The sequence below is a fragment of the Pagrus pagrus genome (assembly GCF_965226575.1).
Source record: "Pagrus pagrus genome assembly, chromosome: 13".
NCBI lineage: Eukaryota > Metazoa > Chordata > Actinopteri > Spariformes > Sparidae > Pagrus > Pagrus pagrus.
In genome coordinates, this window is record NC_140197.1 from 26,579,283 (window position 1) to 26,589,330 (window position 10,048).

Below are 10,048 nucleotides of genomic sequence, written 5' to 3' on the forward strand. Positions count from 1 at the left end.
TTGGATGGGTCAGAGTGCCAGTGTGTTTAATGGTCATACACTGTACTAACAGACTCCTCCCCTCTCCTGCTTGCCCTCCTCCATCTCCATCCCTGTTACAGTCAGGAGACCAAGGGCATCGAGGGAACTGGGGGAATGTTTCTGAGGTAAATGCAAACAAAGCATAACTAATTTGTAAAATATTCAGCATTTTTCTTCTTTTCATCCCTGAGTTATTCCAAGAAGGCCAAGAGAAAGGCAAAAATAGACCTTGGGGCCTCCTGTGTGTCCTCCCAGGCAGGCCTTTTCCCCCCCGCTCGCTCTCTTCCTGCCACCTCACATGCAACTGCACTGCGTTAGGCAGATGTGGCACTAAAATCACCAATTTTTACATTTTTCCGGTCTTCGCCTTTATTTTTCTGCCTCTCTGAACTCATCCTGTCACTCCCTCTTTCACTCCTCATCATCTCATGTTTAGCCTCAGTGTGTGTGTTAGTCATTGACTTATGCTTGTTTGATTGTATTTCATGCTTTATGACTAAATCTGTGATTTCTCCCTCTGCGTTTCTCTGTGTGAGTGTGGAGCTAAAATATTTGAGGCGATGCAGCATATCTACCATTCTGAAGTGGCCTGAGGACTAAATTTAACAACCACCAGCATCTCTGTGCACTGTGTTCGTGTGTGTTTGTGTGTAAGTGTTTGTCTCCGACTGCCTGCAGGCACTGCGCTTGTCGAAAAGTATGGTTCCTCAGTATTATAACACAGCTGTTTAGATGGGTCTATTTGTATTGAGCCACTAGTGCCAAGTCTATCATTATATAGGTTTTCAATTTCCATGAATCGATTCTCTTCAGATAATTGGAGCGCAAAAAGACTTTTAAACACATTGTGAGAATGGACTGTGGTGGAGCAGAGCCGGGGGAAGAGGAGCTTAGCATTTTGCTCATGGTTATGGTGAATATCAGACAGGAAGGTAGGCCCAGTGAGTGACTGGATTGTAGATCATCACACAGATAGTCTAATTGGATTTTGTGAAGTCAGAGAACATGAGTTGCTCTATCCATCTAGCACACATTGGAGTTTGTACTATAACCGAGCTTGTGGTTGTTATTGATCTTCGTAATGTTACTGCTGCTGCTGGTGCATGCCGCTGAGTTATTATGCAATAGGACTGAGAGACCATATGCTTCCTGAAAGTATCCAGAATGTTGAATTGACATTCGGTAGTCCAATGGGCACACAGGATAACGTTAAGCTCATGGAGCTCTCAGTCTTTGGCTTAAACTTAATACTCGCTGATTAATACACACACTGGCAGTCTATCACAAACAAAGATCCTTCAATACAACATCAACATGTCAATACAGACAGATGGAAAAGTTTTAACCCTCACACTCTTGCAAACACAGAAGCTAACGGGAAAATCTTTTGCAAACACTACAACAGCATGCATCTCACATTTGACAGTCATGTGTCCTAATGAGTGGCTAATCAGAGCTTCTGCAAACAGCATCAAACACCTCATTCAGCGGAACCAAAAGTACAGTGTCTTTGTTCAGCCAAATGATCCATCATCCATCTGGTGATTTTGTCTTTTTTTTTTTACTAATGGAAAGGCATTGTAAATCTAGTCGCTAAGTTTAAAAACACAGAATTCCAGGATTTCAGTCAAAAGCTTGCTAAACATGATCAGCATGAACCTCCATTCATGGAAGGATTTATCAAAAGCTTTGCTTTTAAAATGTTCATTTCCAAAAGCTTTTCCTGTCAGATCGGACAGATAAGACAAAGACAGCCCACTAAATCTCCTCTCTCCTCTCCTACAGACGAGGGAAAGCCTTACAGCATGTTTTATCATTTGGACATCCTGAATAATACAGAACACGTTAGCGGGGGTGAAGCTCAACCAGCCACTGGGTCAGAAGGTAAAGAGTGCTCGGTTGCCATAGAAATGCTCGCCCGAGTGCCCGGATAGAAAGGTGTGAAGTCCTCAATGGCTGCCTGAAGATGGATTTAAACATGGCTTTTCACACCCTCTCTTGGGCTGCTGCGCTTTACTACCTGCAGGTAACCAAGGCGACCAGGGCAAGGACAACTCAGGTTCAGTCCGAGTTCCCGTGAGGAGGCCCTGCCATGCTTCATGCATGCGCCTCGCCATATTTCAGCAAACATCATCAATCATCATCTAGAAGAGCTGCACCGCGGTCTGCTCGTGTCACTGAATCAAAACAAAACAACAGCGACACGTTGCCCTCCACTGACTCAAAGAAACATGAAGAAATGAGGGGAGACACAGACTGGCAGAGACATAGAGATGGTCTCCCAAGACGTCCATCTTTTAAGTGGAGCCACCAAGCACACACATACACACACACTCACATCTGCTCATTGCTTTATCTTAAACCACCCTTTTCTCCCCTTTTTCTTCCCCTCTGTTTCCCTCCTTATGTGTGGCTCTCCCAGAAGGAGCAGCACTGAGATGCTCCATGAGTTTCTACTCTCTAGCCTGTATTTGTGTTTAATTGGATGAAAAGATGATGCATAATGCTGGAGGAAAGAAACATGAGGGAACCAGAGTCCATGTCGCCTGCGGCAATAGAAACCAGCAGCTATTTGTTGTTGACATTTTTCTCTTGTGTTTTTTCTGCTCCATTGAAACAGTGGCAGCTTCATGGTTTTTCATGCATTTAGGGCTTTTTTCCCTCCGCACACACTGCAGCCCTTTTATAGTGTAAAAATCCCAAGCATCGCAAGATTTCACCACTGCAACCCTCTCAAGTGCATGTGCTCGTGTGTTTTCAGCACGTAGTTGTGTAAGGATCCCTGAAGTAGAAGGAGAGCTTTGATGGAGGTCTATCTAAAAAGGAGTGTGACCAGGTTGTCTCCATTAGGGACAGGGAGATAGATGGTGTTTACTTCCATGGCAAATAACCTGCAGCACTCAGCAAGCATCTTCAGTTCCATCACACTGGAGTTTGCTGCTAATGATAATAACTCTTATTGTAATTCAGGAAAAGTGTCAGTGAAGCTGAGTCTAAGGTCTAAAATGAACTTGACAGAGACCGGGAGAAGCCTTTTACAGTACCTCCATCTGATGTCCCTCCAACCAATACTAAGGAGGGCATCAAGAAAGGTAATAAAAAGCTCCATAGAGAGCCGAGAGCTTCTGGTTTTTCTTCTGTGGCTTCTTCTGAAGTAGCTGCAGCTAACACACCTCTTCCCTTATATAGTGCCCTTTGTTAACACTCAGTCCCTGCTGTACTTTATCTCCCAGCAGCCATTTGGACTGACAAATCCCAACGTAGCGTTCTCAGGTTGATATCTCGCACCACATGTGCTCATTTCTTCTGGATCCCTGTGCTTTTATTGTACCAGTAATATTCAAAAGATGAGACCATGACAGAGACCGGGAAGGGAGAGAGGAAGAGATAAAGAGACACTGGTAGGATAAAAAAGAATGGTTTTACATAATTAAGCAGATAGAAGTGATTACAGCAGCTTATCCACAGAGCACGAACTGCGCACATTCAGCCTCATTATGAAGTTAAAGACTCCAAACTGTGGCTGATGGCTTAATTACAGTTCCACTTTGGAACAAATGCTTTAGAGTCATTACGGCAACTCGCAAACCTTTTCCTGAACACACAAGCGCTCATCAGAGAGGTTCTGTTGTGTATCCTCGCATTTGATTTCTCTTTGTCTGCCTTCACACGCTTCTCATCTCTATGTTGTTCTCCTGTGCCCCTGATGATCAAACACTGGCTTCTCATTTTTGCCTTTGGACACTGCCCTTATGAAAATGTCACATGTGAAATTTGCCTTTTCACATGTTAAAATCAATTCACATGTGAATGGCAATTTTTACAGATGAACTAAAACTTCAAACTTGACATATTTACTGTACGGGTGTTTGGCTTGTTCACATGTAAATGAAACTGTCCACATGTGAAACCGACATTTAAAAAAAAAAAAATTAACGTGCCAAAATAAAATAATGCGACATGTGAACTAGACAAGTGGCTTATTCACATGTGAATGAAAATTTACATTTCACACACATGTGAATCCATACGTTCATGTGATTGCCTTTTCTTTTAACTCACCACAGAGGATGGTTGGTTGGTTTGTCAGCAGGATTACACAAAAAAACTGAACAGATTTCCATTCCAACTTGGATGGAGGATGGGTCGCAGAATAGACCTCATTAACTTTTGGTGTGGATCTGGGACAGAAGCAGCTATTGTATTTCTCACTCTTCTGTAACATTGCAAGATTTTCGATATTTTTGTCAACAACAATCAACAATCATGCATGGAGCTTGATCAAACAAATCAGTCGTATTTAGGTGGCTGGCATCTATGAGTGAGTACAATTTGATGCAGATCCTACTAAGAATCTGGATCAAGTAGATTTAAACATCTTTTCGAGGGTAGTCTTTCATTCAGCCGCTATGGTGAGAAATAGGATATTGGATTAAAGGGGACTGTTGGGGCTTGGTGGAGGTATGCTCTTAACTGAGTGCCATTCTAGTTTCACATGTGGATTAAAATTTCCACATGTAAAACATGCTGTGACCAATAATATAAAGAAGGGGAAGGAGAGACCATTTTTCTCTTTAAATTGCTTGCCTTTCCCCTCACTCTCCAAATCCGCACCGTGGCCTCTTCCAGTCCTCTTAGCTGTTAGATATGTGGAGGTATGTGGCTCAAGTTGTCCCTCAAAGCCTCCACACAGCTCTGCCAAGCCCCATAGAGGCAGCAGAGTGTGGACTCAGCACTTTCTCAGGAGTTAGTGGCTGGGGCCAGGCACAGGGGCTTTTATTCTACAGTCTGCTTCTGCATTATTGAATCAGGGGACTGCCTCCAACCTGAAACTGGACACAGCTGAGAGGCAACATGCAGATTTGATGAATCAATATATCGCAGAGGAGCAAAGGCGAGCAGCAGAGGGACACTGGGAGGACTGGATCAGATAGAGCCAGCGCAATGAAAACATTCTTTATGCCTCATCCTCTTATCTTGCAGGTGCACACTTATACAGTATATATTGACATATAGGAGGCGCGTATATTCCATATCACACCTATATGCATGTGCACACACACAGAACACACACACATGCTCCCTCCCCTGAAGGCCTTCATTAGATAAAAGGAAAACAACTCTTTCCAGAGCTGCAGTGCAATTATTCAGTGTAGTCAAGCATGTCTCTGTGTGACAAAGCAAATTGCTTTTTCGGTTTGCTGTTCCTGATACAGATAGGGCTTTCAAAATCTGAGGGGAAGCCTCGCGCCACTGCTCCGACGCTGCAAGAGATACTGGCAGTTATTTACCCCACTGTGTGTGTTTGTGTTTACAGATGACTTTACGCATGCCTGTGTGCTGTGTATTTGTGTGCAGATAGCAGCATTTTGCTGTACATAGTGGTGTGTGACAATCAATCAGTCCTGTTCCTTATTGCATTTCAGGGAAATCTGGTTTGATTGATAGAGGTCTAGTGTGACGTGGTGTGTTATGGTCCGTGGAGAAGAACTTGATGCCCTGTGCACAGCTTAGATAATCATCCCGAGCAGAGTGAAAACAGGAAGGCACCTGCTTAAATGGTGCTGTTTTCTGCTGCACAGTTGAAGGGGCACTATGAACCAAGCTTCCATTAAGTGCCTGTAATGTTTGCAGCTGTAGCTAATTTTATTTCAGTATTGAGGATGAAATGTTTCACAGATGGTTCATTTTAAGAACTACAAGCCATTCAGTTCTGCTGCAACAATTTTCAGCTAAAATCATCTAAATCCCACAGTGTGTTTGGAGGTGTGTTTGGGGTCGAGACTTGGGAACCTTGTGGATAAGGTAATAGGAGAGGTCATTTGTATGAAAGTGGCCAGAAAAATACATGACCACTTTCAAACAACTGGCAGATGATTATCCTTCCCTTCATGTTAGGGTGAGTGAGAGAGCTGTTCATGGCCACTGACTCCTTATTTATCTTATCCGTGCTCACTCCAGTAGGGTCCCAATCAATATCCAGGGACTTGGAGTGGGAGAGGGAGACAGAGGACAAGTCATCTGGAGAGAGGCGGAGGCAGAGAGAGCGCAAGGACATGGCGGAGCGTGGAGATTTATTTGTGCTGCCTGTCGGTTTGTGGCCACACACAGGGAGACAAATGCTTATGGGAAGCTTCAGGAATCTCCTCTGTGATTATGGAGCACGTCAATTGATTTAGTAATGATTTTCATCTCTGTACAGTATTGACTTGCTATATATTAGTAAGAGGTAATCTCAGTTTATGAGGACACTCACAGTTGATTGGAATTGGAAAACAGAGCAATGAAAGGTTGGCAGTTATTGGGATGCTTTTACGTCTTATTTTGTTTTCAGAATGTTACTCGATGTGATGTCTTACACCGTTTAACTTGAGGCCTATTTAATGCCGATCATGGACAGTATATGTAAACAGTGGACAGAGCTTTAGGCTTTGGATGTGGTAGGTGGTCCTTCCATAGAACTATGGTATATAGGTCACAGCTGGGTCACAGAATTTGGTGTAAAAACAAGTGAGCTTCACAGCATAACAACGTTGCTGCATTCTCCTAAACCACTAAAGTATATGGGGACTTTTTTTAAAAGGTAAACAGAACAAGCATAGCATAGCTCCATAAAGCTGGTCTGGTGAAAGCTAGGTCTCAGGAATCTCTGAGATCCCAAATTGATTTGAAAAAACAAAATGTACACCCTCAACTTGCGGTCGAGCATGTTCACCTACTTCAGATGGGGTGCACTAACACTTTTAGCGTAGCAGCTACAGTAAAGACTGCGGCTTCAAAAAGGGTGTATACAAACAGACTTGCCATCAACATGGGGTGTGTAGATAATGACTGCATTTTCATTTCTGGGTCAACCTACATCTTTCTTTTGGCCGGCAGGGGCAACACTGGTTTCATAAAGAAGTCAGATAGTATGTAAGCTTATGACCTCACTCTCATTGTATTATCACCTCAGTTAACAATTTCCCAATGAATCATGGTCTCAACCACTAGTTTTTTTTGTATTCTTCAATACAACATGATGGTTTTTTTTGTAAATTATGGGTCAATGTAGAGTCAAATAGATGATGAAACAAGGGAAATCAAAAAATAAGATCTGGTTTGGCCAGAATGCCAAACTCAAGGCTTCAAAACTGTGGGCCAGTAACCAATGGGTGACACCAGGATGTGCTGACACCCATCTGGTGTTGATGGTGCATTGTGTCAGTGAGTGGGAAGGACAGGTTTTAACCCCGTCTGGCACAGAAGAAAATATGAATTGTCAACTGCTGTCTTGCTAAGAAGGGACACATAAAAAGCTTTAAGCAACATTACATGTCCAAACGCCCAGGGATCGAGCTGCTGGCCAGTCTGTTGCCATAGAGACATGTTGTTGTCATGCCGACAAGCTGGCCAGTGTGCAATGTGCAAAAACAAGGGATAGGGTGAAAGGATCAGACCACAGGGAGGCTCACAACTTCTCCGTGGAGTGGTAGGGTGGCAGTTTCTTTGAGAAGCATTCACCTCTCAGGCTGTGAGTGTGCACTGCTAAGACATGCAAGGTTTGGAGGATGTATTAGTATTAACACATATTGGGTTGGCTCAGGATGAAAGGCACAGGTAGAGAGAGTGAGAAAGCCTGTGGAGGCAGAGGTCGACACTTTGCAAGGAAAAGTAAGAGAGAGAGGTTTGGCATGAAACTGGAGGTAGAAGAGAAGGACTTCATGTGCTGGTTCTGCAGAGCTCACTACAAGCAATCTGAAGAACCCTGCATGGGCACTTCAAAATACTCATGATTTATGCCCGTCAGTGCTGTCCATATGTGCCTGGAATATCTGATCAACTCCACTGATGTAGCTCTGCGCCTGCTGTGGGAGGGATAGAGGGATGGAGGGAGGCAGGGAATAAGGGACTGAGAGAGACTGATAAAAAAAAAAAAACGAGGCATGGAGAGTTCAAATAGAAGAGCTGTGGATGTGATGAAAGAGAGAACAAAGAAAGAGCAAGAGACAGAGAGAAAACAGGGACAAAGAGTTATGTATACAGACTGACAATTGAGAGAGAGATGCTAAAAAAAGAGGCTAACAAACGCAGAGAGAGAGAGTGAATGAAGGACAGATAAAGGAAGAGTGAGGCTGAGCGGTGTTGGGCCCTGTGGAAGCCACTGACCACTCTAATTATCCTCTATTTTCTTCAAACAAGGCTGAGGCATTGTGAGTTGGTCCCCTGGGACATAACCCGCTCCTCATTTTCTCTGAGATTCAATTCCACTCCATCCTCCGCTGTCTTTTACATATAAAACACTTTCTTCAATTATTCCTCTGACGTTCATATCTGTATTATTTGACGCCTGTGCCTATTCAGAGTGACTGCTCATTTCGCCCCACTCTAGTGTGACTAGAATCAATCCCAGACTCATTCCACGATAGGCAGAGAGAGTGAGAGTGTGTGCGTGTTTGTGTGTGTGCGTGTGTGTGTGTGTACCCTGTGTGTATAGTTGTTTGTTGAGTATGATTGAAGACAAGACACCGAGTGAGATTGGAGAAAAAGCCAGACCAGCAGAGGGAGGGCGATATAATTTAAAAAGAGTGTGCAAATGAGTGTGTGCGTGTGTGTGTGAGTGCATGCAAGAGTTCGGCCAAGGAAGTGAGTGTGCTCGAGTGTGTGTTTTTGTGTAATGAAGGTGTTTCCAGCTTACGCCCGCCCTGCTCTCTCCCTCGTGTAGGACAGCATGGTTTATTTGAGATCAAATGAGGCTACAATTACACGGTGGATGCTTTTCTCTCTCAATCGATTACAAACAAAAGGAGCATTCCATCAGAGGCTTTTAACTAGAGGTGCTGCTGCATGCATTGCCATCTATAGCACACTGGCTCATTGTTGCTCTGCTTTGAATCTCACAAGAAATGGGAGTTGGCTTTAAAGGCAGCGAGAGAGGTAATTTCAAATGGATGCTCTCCACCCAAATAGACGTTTAGCAGAGGGAGCAGTCTTCACGTAAAAACCATTTCTCTCCCACAGAAGGTAGTTACTGGCTGCTCAAAAAAGTCTAAAGAAGTCATCAGACGATACCGTATGCTAATTTGCATATGAATATTTTAGCTTCATCTCCCGCTGTTAGGAGGTGGAGACAAGCGTGCCGTGCTGTGTATAATAAGCATGGTCATGGGATGTCTGCGGATTAGACGAGCAAGTGGAGTAACTCGGAGTTTGGAGTACTAATTTGTCACCAAATAGCTTGGGGAGTAAACTTACAAACATCCTTTCAGGAAAAACTATAATGAAATTCAAACATAATTAATCTTCATATCTAATTGAAAATCTCATAATCTTGTGAGGATGTAAGCTGGACTGTTGTACTGGAGGCTTTGAGTTTCACGTCACACTTGTGTTTGCTGAATATTGGACCAGGATTGGCTTCCAAACCATTTGTAATGTCATAAATCATACGCACAGGGGGCGTCCTCTAAAAATTACCCCATTGTCAATGAGCACAGAGAAAATTTACAATTTCAGTGATGAATGTGAAAATATCCTGCTAGTGTCAAACTCTGCACAGTGAAGCTCAAACATTCATCTGTAGAAACAAGCAGAATAAAATATTTTTGACTGGAGGGGGATTTTAAATTAAGGTTTAGGGACAATTAAATTCTGCATACATCCACCATCAGAATGCAAAATTTAAATCACATGGTGGCAAAAAATCTGTCTGGCTCAGTTAGATTGACCGTAGCAAAAACACCTACAAAAACATGAATCCACCCCCTAACTTTTTCATGAGGGTGTCATTGATGAACTATAGTCTTTTAAAACAGTACTTCAAAGAATGAATTCCCAATATATGAAAACCTATTGGTCAAGTTTGATTTATTGATGGGTCATTCTGCCAATCAGGCTAAGGAAGAGTAAACACTTGAAGTACGGTATGTGTGAGCATTTAGAAATGGGGCTTCTGTCACTTTCTGGTTGTGATGACAGATTAAGAACAAATCAAAGGTATGAAATGACTTTTTATCTTTGTAATGTTTGTTTCTTTGTTTGGTTATAT